This window comes from Belonocnema kinseyi, chromosome 4, assembly GCF_010883055.1.
Source record: "Belonocnema kinseyi isolate 2016_QV_RU_SX_M_011 chromosome 4, B_treatae_v1, whole genome shotgun sequence".
Classification (NCBI taxonomy): domain Eukaryota; kingdom Metazoa; phylum Arthropoda; class Insecta; order Hymenoptera; family Cynipidae; genus Belonocnema; species Belonocnema kinseyi.
In genome coordinates this window covers 107,124,786-107,137,512 of record NC_046660.1, presented here as the reverse complement: position 1 = coordinate 107,137,512, position 12,727 = coordinate 107,124,786, and the positions used below count along the sequence as shown (strand labels likewise).

General features: G+C 31.9%; 1 protein-coding gene across 1 annotated transcript in view; it reads right to left on the bottom strand.

The window, feature by feature from the left end:
• Nucleotides 1–12,727, bottom strand: part of LOC117171042 (GATA zinc finger domain-containing protein 13-like) — a 42,648-nt gene that overhangs the window by 3,907 nt on the left and 26,014 nt on the right. The gene's annotated exons all lie outside the window — the stretch shown is intronic.

The following is a 12,727-nucleotide window of genomic DNA, read 5'->3' as shown; positions in this document are numbered from 1 at the left end:
AGACTTTATTTTTTTTTGTGCAGCATATATGTGAAAATAATCTTTTTTTACTATTTTTTGAAAATCTACAGTAATTTTTAATGTTAAAAATAAAATTACAATTAAATGCATATCATAGCCATTTCACGCTCTAGAAACTTTCTTCTTTTATTAAAATATGTCTATAATTTATCTAAAATAAGTTTATATATGATTCTTTAATACCTAATAACAATTGTTAATTGTTTAAATAAATTTGATAAGAAAATACGGATTTCCGCCAATTTTGAATCGCCAGATTTCGTTTTCTCAACCTAATCAATTTCAATTGACTTGGCAAAATCCTTCCCTCATGATAGTTCATTCATAAAGAATAATTGTTTATTTAATGAGCAATTTTATATACAAATTCCTAATTCGACTACTTACCAAAAAATGAATCTCTTTTTTACTAAATCGACTGTCGATGACGCGGAAATAACATTATTTACACGGTAAGAGATTTCTGTTGCGATTTTATTATAAACGTAATCGAAGCAATATTCATATGCGTTTAGTAAATTTAATATACCATCATCTCGTAAAATTAATATACATGAGTAAAACAAAGGAAATGAAAGCTGACAGTTCTTTGATAAACATAAATATTGTCAAATATTTACAACTTAAGTAATAACCTATAATTCGTCGATTAAATTCATATTAATTCAAAACGCAACGTACGGGTAAGTTTTTCCTTCAAATTCAGTGTAAATGTTAAAATTTTTTCGAAAAAACTGCTGCTTTTAGGTTAGGTTTCCTAATTGTTCGCTCAATTGAACTTTTCCACTGAAAATGTAGTATAATTGATGTTTAACTAGAAAAAATATTGTGCTTTATTATTTATAATTGAAAATTCTGAGCCGTCTGAGCCGTTTCCAATTAGAATGCATAATATTGTGAAACCTCCAAACGTGAGTACCTGCGCACTGCGCCTATCTGCTGCTATGCTGGTGTTTTTCATGCAAGATTTGCAACCGTCTCTCGCTCCTTGAGATGAGAAACTGCATAGGCAAGCGGGTATAGGAATTGCAAAATCAAAGTAACTACACTCAGAGTGGGGTGTAGTTATCTGCATCATTATTTCATTTCAAATAGACCTGCGCTTTTAGGCACACACGCATTTAAAAAAGTTGCTTATGGTTAAGGTTAGGGAATTGACTTGAAGTATTTAATGTGCAGCGCGCCATAACTCACAAGGGACGTTGGCAAGAGGTAGGGGTTCCAAATAAATTATTTCTGTGGCCAGTCACAGGGGTGAATCCCCCCACGGTATATTGGATAGGGGTAGGACTTAAACTACATGATTTCTGTGACTACTCACAGGGGTTCATTCTGTCTCCCAAGGAATGTTGTCAAGGGGTAGGGGTTTAAAATACATTATTTCGGTACCCAGTCACAGGGCTGACTTCCAGACTCCCAAGAGACGTTGCCAAAGGGGTCAGATTTTAAACTCCATTACTGCTTTGACCAGTCACAACGGGACTTCCTGGCCCCGCGAGATATTGGAAAGGGGTAGGGGTTTAAACTATATTATTTCTGTGACCAGTCACGGGGTGCCTTCCTGTCTCCCAAAAGACGTTGATAAGGATTAGAAGTTTAAACAACAGTATTTCTGAGACAGAGGTGCCTCCCGCCTACCAAGAGAGGTCGGAAAGCGGTAGGGGTTTAAGCTACATTATTTCTGTGACCAGTTACAGGGGTGACGTTCCGGCCCCCAACGCGACTTTGGAAAGGGGTAGGGGTTTAAGCTACATTATTTCTGCGACCAGTCATAGGGGTGCCTTCCTGACTCCCAAGAGACGTTGGTCTCAGTATTTCTGTGACCAGTCACAGGGGTGCCTTCCCGGCCCCGCCATACTTTGGAAAGAGGTAGGGGTTTAAACTATATTATGTCTGTTACCAGTCACAGGGATGCCTTCCTGCATCTGTGACGACATGCAAAGTATGTGCAGAGTGAAAAAATAAAATAATGTAATCAATGAAATAATAAAATAATACGTCTAAAACTTCAGGTTAGTGTATCAGATTGATGTGATCAGATCGGATACTCTCACCTCTAATTTCAGACAGTTGATTATATTTCGTGACTCTGAAAGGTCGTCTATCGACAAGAAAATGAAACATGAGTGAGAAAATACATTCTACACTTATGCTAAGATAATCAATTCAAACCAACGAGGGCTTCTCGCTCTTCCGGCCTCATTTTTGATTGGTCAGCGACAAGTTCAAATAAGTAAATCCCGCAAAGTTTTTTTTTCTCAAACCGGAAAAACAAGCGTTTCATTCGGTCAGGAGTTTTTTTCAATAATTACAATATTATTCTTTTCTAATTATAATAAACTTTAGCTTCATCTATCGTGAAAAAATTTAATCAATAATTGCGGAACTTATTTTCCCTAATAAAAATATAAAATGAAGACATTCCTCGATTTCCCCAATTCTCTCCAAACATAATTATTTCTACATCTTTTCCACATGCATACACGAACAATAGATCCTTTATTAAATTTACAATTTAAATTCAGCAATAATTCTATTGATCAGTGAAAATCTCTTTCAACAATAAACTATGTAGATGGCCACCATTGGCGCGAAAAACTGCATGTTTTCGCACTCGCTTCAACCTTTGTACTTTTTGTCATTTTAATTAATGCTACTTTGGTTCAGTCCAAATGCCGCCAGTTTACGCGCCCGTTGAAATTCATTGCATTTTTTCTCAGGTGCAATGCCGACTGCATAATCTAGGATTTTTGCTGTTACACAAAGTAGAAAACAAAACGAAAAATGAGAGTCAGCAAAAGAGTCTATTTAAATGAATGTATAATAAATGTAGAACATTTTTTATTATACATAATGATCCCATTTGTTTTATAGCATTGTTTAGATGTATATTTTACAATTCAATAAATATTTATAAAAAGAGGATTCTATACATTTTCATACTCGAAGATCGTCACTATCTACTGGTAGGATAATAGCGAGTTTAAATTTGATTCTATCGACACCGCTGGCGTGAAGAATGTTTCGAAAGTCTTTATTGTCACGTAGTTTCCAAACATTCATATACATTTAACCCAGAGTCACCGAAACTCCAAATTTTTCTTCAAAAGTTGTTAGACATTTTCAAAACTTTATCAGTATTGAACATCTTCTGAATAAGGTACTCATAAAATGATTAAATTATAAGTTTCACAGAAAAAAGTGTAATCTTTACAACAAATTCAATGTTAACATTACCTGCAACAAAAATTACCTTTAAGTGTTAAGATGTACCTACCACATTGGAAGTTTCGTTTCGATGTGCAAAAATTTAACTTTATTTACTTGAAAATTACCCAAATAAAAACTTTAATTCTGTTTTTTGTGCGTTGCCTTTATAATATTTCAAGGAAAGTTTTTTTTCTTGAAGCTAACGTTTTTAATTTTGTACGGTGATTGAAAATACAACTTCTGTTTTAAACAAAAATTAATTTTCCTCAGAACTATTGCTGTGCTGAACCAAGAAGTTAAAACTTTTGACTTACTTTTATTCTAAAGCGTTGGGGAGCCGAAAGACAATTTAGGTTGTATAAATTTTCGAAGAGGTTCGATCGTCAAAAAATGTCAACGTGAAAGATAGAGGCTGTTTACTCTCATCTCTCTTAATCAGAAAGAGGAATTCTATATCACGAGGTATACTAAGAATAGGCGTCGAAAGCTCAAAATAGTCTTGTATTCTATAATGTATTCTTTAAATTTCAGAAAATTGTTTTCCATTTAGTTAATAATTCAATAAAGTATATGTTAAATTAGAATTATTTTTTAACAGTATTTAGTTTAAGTATACACGTATAATAATATCGTAAAAAAATAACTTTATTTGGAAATAAATTTCACTGTATTGTTCAGTGGCGTAACTACAAACGTGTAGGCCCCGCCGCAGAAATGTTTAGGAGGCCCCTCTTATGAAATTAAAAATCAAATAGCATATAAGTGTAGCTGAAATACATTTAAAACAATATATATCTCACACTGTTCTTTTTATAATATATTAGAAATCATATTTTATTTTAAACAATTTATATCATAAATTATACATAGTTCTCACATGAAAATTAGTATTACAACGTAAAAAAAGTCATCTGCACGTTGCTATATTACAATTCGTCTCGCTTTCATTTTGACAAACTTATAATTCACAATTTCGATATCCAATTATTTTGCACCATCAAGTTCGATTGTCAGTAGAGATAGATTTCAGAATCGACTTTGATGCATTTTATTCCGTAAATAGGATTTTATAATTTTTAATTTGCTGAACGTCCTTTCGCAAGTTGCTATACTGTAACATGCACAGTTAAATAAATTGTTAAGGGATTACTTCTGAAAAAATCGCTTTCCATGAAGCTGTTTTTAATGAGTAAAATGTAGAAAACATCTTTTACTGTTGACATTTCATTGAACGCGTTAATGACTAGCAAAGGAAATTCTTTTGTTAAATCCTCATGATAACGAATTTGTAATTTCTCTGTAAAATATGTATTCACAATGTCTAATTAGACCTTAGAAACCTTAAGGTGTGATTAGAGACATTGATTTTTAGAAATTCTTTACTGGTTCAATACCCTATTTTTAAGATATTTGGGTAACCTCTTCCTTACACTTTTCATACTTAAGTCTGTACTTTTTCGAATGTTTCTTTGCAGTGTTTGAGATTTTAAGTGAACAAATAAATCTATATGTTTTGCTTGTAGTTGTTTTTATGAAAGATTTACTTCGTTTAGTATATTGGAAAGCATTGTGCACCTCATTATAAATTCAAACTTCACCACATTTTTTTAAATTATAGCTGCTTGTAGCTGCATTAATCCATAAGGTTACTTTTTTTCATTAGCCAAGAAGATTTCTTTATATTTCAGATATGTAAAAAAATAATCTAGACAATTTTAAATAAAACTTCTAAAGAAATCTTTCTTTAAAGAAATCTTTAAAAGTATTGAAATATTTGTTACCTATTTTAAAATTAAATTTTTTTTTTATTTTGCCATTGACCGTCAGGGGCCATCTCACAGAAGGAGCCCCCCCCCCCACAATGCGGGGTTTCGCGGTAAGGAAGTTACGCCACTGGTATTGTTTCACAAAGGGGAGAGAATTTTCACACTACGATCACTTAAGTTTTACCATTTATATTTTCTGACAAAGAAAGTACGTACGCATGCAACTTTACAGTAAAAATGTATTGAGATTGATGGTGAACATTTCACCGAATAAATTGCTATGCGCTAAGTCACCTTACAAAATTACATTTATATTTATATTAGGAAATAGTCATTTATGTTGAATGAAATAAAAAATGAGGCGGGCAGCCAAGTTCTTATTTCGGTAGGAATGCACAGTGGGACCGAATCGGCCCAGTGTTGAGCCAGTGCTTGCAGCCTATATTTGCCGATCCTCCACCGATGCTTAGCCCAGTATCGGAACTTTATTGCGCCAAGTATCACTTTTAGTACGGGGTACCATGTTTCACGAGAATCAGCCAAAGTCTGGCCCAGTGACGGCACATTACTGGGCCAAGTGTCACTTTTATCACGGCGAACCATGTTTTATATAAATCGGCCCAATTTTGAGCCAGTACTGGCAGGCTATATTGGCTTTTTATATTTGCCAATCCTCCGTCGATGCTTGGCTCAGTATCAGCACTTTATTGCGCCAAGTCTCACTTTTAGTACAGGGAACCATGTTTCACGAGGATCAGCCAAAGTCTGGCCCAGTGACGGCACATTACTGGGCCAAGTGTCACTTTTACCACGGAAAACCGTGTTTCATTTAGATCGGCCCAATGTTGAGCCAGTGCTGGCAGCCTATATTGGCTATTTATATTTGTCGATTCTCCACCGATGCTTGACCCAGAATCGGCACTTTGTTTCGCCAAGTCTCAGTTTTAGCACCTAATAAATAAATCTTATACAAAAGATAAAAAAAAATTTATTGAAAAATTGTCAAAGTTCACGATGTAATTCGTTAAGTTCTATCATTAAAATTTTTTATGTTTATGAAAAATTACATTTCCTGTCATTGCAAAAAGTTGTAAAGCAGGCTGTAATAAAATATTACGCGAAGAAAAATTGTAATCTTTTAAAATTATTTATTTAAAAATTGTTGTATTAATATTTCTGTTAACATTTCGTCGCATAATAATAAATAATTAGAAAAAGAGAGCTTAAAATTTGGTTCTTTAACTTTTCTGAACTGCAGCTTATGAGGATGACTTTTTCACAGAGTTTTAACTTGTCGGTTTAGCGGAGTAGTTTGCACGGCCGACTGCTAGGCAACAGATTTAGGTATATAGATGCAGGTTCGATACCCCGTAGCGTTAGAAATTTTATTTGTAATATAAAGTTCAAAAGGAAATATATGTATCCAATCTAAACAGGAGCATTAATATTTGTATTCAAAGTACTCGTAATCAATTAATATTTATTTTTTAAATATCTTTTTTGTAATATCCTTAGATCGTAGCCAGTGTTGGGCCGACAATGGCAGCCAAGCCCTGGCTTCCAAGTCAAGGCCATAGTTATCAATCCGGCAATGGCGCGACGATGGCAGCCAGGTTTGGTCCAATACTGGTACCCAGTGTTGGGCCGACAATGGCAGCCAAACCTTGGCTGCCAAGTGCAGGCCATAGTTATCATTCCGTCATTGGCGCGATAATGGCAGCCGAGCTTCGGCAATATTTTTTTCGACTGTGGGCCAATGTTGGGCCGTATGTGACTTCGCACTTGGGAGGTTATTATTACAATTTAATTGATTTAAAATAAAATAATTTGAATTTGTATTATTATTACTATATTAAAAGTTTATAAATTTGAAATTAGAAACATTATTCAATAATAAATTCTACAGGTGCTCACTGAACAAAAGGCAGTTTTAAACTACCAGGAGAAGGATTCTCGTGTATTCACACGTTGATTCTGACACTTTGATTCTTTCTCTTCAAAACTTATCCCTTCCAATTTTTGAAATCAAACCTTTTTTCTGGACTTTTGGCCAGCTTTTCACGATTTGGTCCCTCTGTGAAATGGTCCCGTTAAGATTTTCCCTCTTTTCAGTAAAATTTCCGAACACTTTGGGAGTGTGCGTAAATGACATACTTTTATGTGTAATTTTTAAGCACGTGCCCTCCTTTGTGAGGTTCTGTAAGTTTGTACATCCCTTCCCCATCCTATCTTATGTAATTTTCATTGCCTGAATTGTTGTCGTCATTTTTCTCAGTACTGTGAAAAAGCGTTAATTCTAGGCTAATCTCAGATCTTAAAATAAAACTCAGAAAACACCGACGGAGACATTCAAAAACAATTTCGGACGATTTAGATAGTGGGGGGGCTTGATGAACTCTTACTGTTTTTCAGGAATTGATAAAGTATCTTTTAACTTTGAAACAAGTAGTGGAATTTTTAACAAAAGTTATGAATTTTTAACAGAATATGTAATAGTTATTATTTTCAGAAACAAGACTTTTATTTTAAATAGAAAACATTTGAATTCAACAAAAAAGACGATTTCTTATTTAAATAGTTAAATAAATGATAAAATAAATAATTTTCTACAAAAAAGGAAGAATTTTCAATAAAATCCGTGAATTTTGAACCGAATTTTGTAATTTTCAACCAATTTCATGAATTTAGTACAAAGCATCAATTTTTAACGTAAAATAGCAGTGTTAAATTTTTATTAAAAAAATCGATTTTCCACATTAAAAATCGAAATTTGTACAAAACAGTTGAGTTTTCTATCAAATTGTTAATTTTTTTAAGCGAAAAGTCTCATTTTGTACAAACCATTGAACTTTATACAAAAAAAAATCATTTTTAACCTGATACTTCACTTTTAGTTTTAAACATTAATTAGGAATCAACAAATAAATTTTCAACCAAGCAGATCAGTTTTAAATGAAACAGTTTGCATTTTTAATCCAAAAGATTGAGCTTCTACATAAAAAATAAATTTAAAAAAAAAACATAAACCAAATAGTTTTATTTTTCAATCAAAGAAATTAATTTTTAACGAAATCAATGAATTTTCCACAAAATAGTTTAATCTTAAATTATCAAGATAAAATATAAATTTTCAATCTACAATAGAATAATTACATTTAAAGTGGAGAAATTTAATTTGTAACAACAAAAATTAATTTTCGCAAAATGATTAAATTTACCGCCAAAGCGATGAATTTTCAACTACAATAGTGAATCTTAAAAAAAATTAATTTACAAGATAAAAATTCAGCATTCAACAAGAGTTCAATTTTCAACCAACAAGTTAATCTTTACCGCAATTTTTCGCAAAGAGAGTTTTTTTTCTAAATCAAAAATAATCACACATTTTACCGGTAAAAATTCATGAATTAATAAATTATACAACTATAATTTCAAAAGAAAGGGAAACAACTTTAATATTAATATTTTCCGAATTGGAAGATAAACTATTTTCTTTTTCATTTTTATTGAGTTAAAGGATGTAAATTTAATATTTTTGAGATTTGCATTGACTTTAAAACAAAGAAATTTTTGTTTTAAATGTCTTATGAATTAGAAAAAGGATATTAATTAATATCATTTTTGATTTTTCCTAAATTATAGATGCTCATTTTCATGTTTTTGTTATAATTTTTATTGAGTTGGATGCGATGAATTTTGGTTTGCACGTTTTTCTAAATTGGAAGAGATCAACTTTTTCTTTTAAAAATTTTTATGAAATGGATGGGGACAAAGTCAGGATTTTTATTATTTAGATATAAAGCCAAAATTGTCTATTTTCAATTTTTCACTTAATTAGAAGACAGATTGGTTTTAATTTAGAGTTGGATAGCATTTAGTTTTAAATTATTTAATTGAAAAGTTTTAAAACCTACTACTTGTACATGTAAATCGCTGAGCGTTTGAATAACAAATTTCGTAATAAAAATTTTTTAAAGCTTCGATGATAAAAGTTTAAAATTTTAAAAAGTTCTACTTTGAATATTTCAATGTGCAGTTCATTTTTTATAAAATAAAATACACAATTTCCTCTTTAAAGGGACCGAACTTTTTAATTTAAATGTCTGTGAAAAAAGCTTGCGAACCAGGATAGGCCGGAAATTGTTTTTCCTCGATTAAAAGGACCACCGTGTTATTCAGCTTGGAACAGCCAAACCGCATAATTTAAATATTTAATATAATATAATGCATGAACCTAATAATAATCTAATGATAAAATAATGAACTGAAATAATAAATTCGGTGTTAGTTGTTCAGTGCCGTTCGATTTTTTTAACTCCCTCATCTTTATATAGCTGAATCTTTTCTGAAACCCTGCAACATTAACCGAAATTTAAAAACTTTAAAGTTCTTATGGGAGACTATAGGCTTCAAACTTTAACCCTGAAAATGTTGACGTTCCTATAGCAATTATCATTATACATTACATTTTTGTCATTTTTCTCGTAATAAAAGTGAAAATCCTTAATAAAATGCTGCAACCGATACCTTCTTTTAAGTGAATCGTTAATGTCACACCTATAAGTGAACTTCGAGGGCCTCCATTCAATATGATATTTTGTCATAAAAATATAATTTTTAAATTTTATATAATTCATTTAATAAAAATGTATACTACTTTGAATTATTTATTAATATACTGGTATGTAAAGAATAAAATCCTTACATTAATTACTCCATATGAGTATTTTTACTTTTTGACTCGAGATTTTACATAAATCTTTCGTTTTATTGATAGTTCTGTTTTGTATTAAATCCTAAAATAACTGTAAACTCGGCCTGGAATTGCTTATTCAGATAATGCAAAATAAATTGCAAATTTTAATCATCATGATTACTTTATTATTTGTTTCTTATTCTGCATTGAATCTTATTCTCAGCTAAGCTAACAAATGTATCATTTCAATAAATTTATATTATTACAATTCATAATATGCATTGGTATTGAAACATACGTATTTTCATTGTCTTGTTTTTATAAATGAAAAAAGTGCATATCCTATAAGAAAAACAGACAATTTTGTTATTAAACATCTTATTGCAACTTGTGTCGTTTTTCTATCGATTTTATTTGCTTATTTTCAATGTTATTTTTGTACAATTCAAACTAAAAGTACGCATTCTAGCTTAAAGTGGTTTTGAATAAATTTGTAAATATAATTTAGGCGAAAATTTTTGTTAAATATAATGTTATTGTAGCTTGTGTGGTTTGTTCAAAAATTTAATTTTTTATATTATTAATGTTGTTTTTTTACGAACGAAACAAAAACTGCGCATGCTATAAGAAAATAATTAGTAAAATATGCGTATTTCTCCTTTGGATAAACAATTTTTGTCTTGCTTTTTTTCGTAGCTTGTGTCGTCCGAAAATTTAATTGATTTTGTTATTAATCCTGTTTTTACCAATAAAACAAAAACTACGCTTCTCATCAAAAAGTGATGGAAAAGAAATTTGTAGATCCTTTTAATGTTCGCAATTTCAGTTGATTCATTTTTTTGTATCTTGCATAGTTTGACCGCAAAATGGAATGTTTTATTTTTCATTGTTTTTTGTGCAATCAAAAATTGAATATTCGACTTTTCGTCAAAATTCAGAAAGTTGTTATGATAATATTGTAGTGTTGTAAAAAAGAAACGCTTTTCTTTTCTTGATTTTTTTCATATTGTGCGTTGTTCGGCTTACAATTTTTATTTTTTTAATTATTTTTTTTAATTTTGAAAATGCTATAACTACGTAGAAAAAGTCATTAGGATAAAGTGTCCGAGTTTTCTATTACTATATGAATAGCCGTACAAATCATTTTTAAAACTTGAAAAAAGTGGTTTCAAAATTTTTGAAAATGCTCTTACTTTTTGCTTTTTCATCCAAAATGGCACATTATACGCAAAAATCTGAAAAGTTGCAGGTATCCTCTTAACTTTCCGTTATTTTTCTAACCTACGGCCATCCTAGAAACTTCATGGTATTTGAGTATCATTTTTTTGGGGGTGCGAACCTAACCAGGAATTGCGAAAAAAAACTTAAACATTTTTGTTTTCCAGGTGCAAATGATCCGATCAAAATATAACAACTTATGAAACATTAATTATATTGAGCGAATTACATACACCCAAGTGCGACGTCACATACGGCCCAACATTTGCCCATAGTTGGCAAAAATATTGCCCAAGCTCGGCTGCCATTATCGCGCCACTGACGGAATGATAACTATGGCCTGCACTTGGCAGCCAAGGTTTGGCTGCCATTGTCGGCCCAACAATAGGTACCAGTATTGGACCAAACCTGGCTGCCATCGTCGCGCCATTCTCGGATTGATAACTATGGCCTTGTTGCAAATCTGTGAAAAAGTCATCCTCATAAGCTGCAGTTCAGAAAAGTTAAAAAACCAAATTTTAAGCTCTCCTTTTCTCATTATTTGTTATTATGCGACGAAATGTTAACAGGAATATCAATACAATAATTTTTAAATAAATAATTTTAATCGATTACAACTTTTCTTCGCGTAATATTTCATTACAGCCTGCCTTACAACTTTTTGCAATGACAGGAAATGTAATTTTTCATAAACATAAAAAATTTTAATGACAGAACTTAACAAATTTCATCGTGAACTTTGACAATTATTCAATAAATTTTTTTTATCTTTTGCGTAAGATTTATTTATTAGGTGCTAAAACTGAGACTTGGCGAAACGAAGTGCCGATTCTGGGTCAAGCATCGGTGAAGAAGCGGCAAATATAAATAGCCAATATAGCCTGCCAGTAATGGCTCAAAATTGGGCCGATCTATATAAAACATGGTTCGCCGTGATAAAAGTGACACTTGGCCCAGTAATATGCCGTCACTGGGCCAGACTTTAGCTGATTCTAGTGAAACATGGTTCCCCGTACTAAAAGTGATATTTGGCGGAATAAAGTGCCGATACCGGGCCAAATATCAGTGGAGGATCGGCAAATATAAATAGCCAATATAGGCTGCCAGAACTGGCTCAACACTGGGCCGATTAAAATGCCGACATTGGCCCAATAACTTTAGCCGACGGTTGGCTGCCAAAATTGGTCCAACACTGGGCCGTGTATTCAGCTCCGGCAATTCGCACTTGGGCATCTTCTAGCACGTTAGCTCCCATGCGAGCTAAACCGACTCAAACGCTGATTAATTTCGGCGATTGAAGATTGTATCAAAGTGTATATATTTTAAAAAAAGATAACATATAACTGTAAAGAATCCTTTAAGTAATTAAAAATTTTGCAATAGTTTCGAACACACATTTTTCATGATTCATGATTATTTTACCAAAAAAGAGTTTTTAATGTAAGTATTAACGCTTATTATTACATGAAAGTTCCAGTTGAAACTTATGAAGAATTTTCTGAAATATAACCAAATTTGAATGTAACTTATCCCAAAACTTTGCTATTGAACCTAGAAGTTAAATGTTCTAAATGAGCTTAATTTATTAAACCTTCTGGTCTTCCACTATAAAGACCATTACCGCAATGAGGCCGAAAAAATTAGAAACATAATTTTCGAGTATAGGGAGGCAACAAATCTTTATATTTTCGAAATACCCCAAACTCTCGCTTTCAGTCAAGTGTTGGGGGTTGCCTTCAACTGTCCTTGGACTGATTTCGGGGGAACAGAAACGTAAACAGTGAGGGCCGCCTAACTCGTTTCCAATTGGCATGTA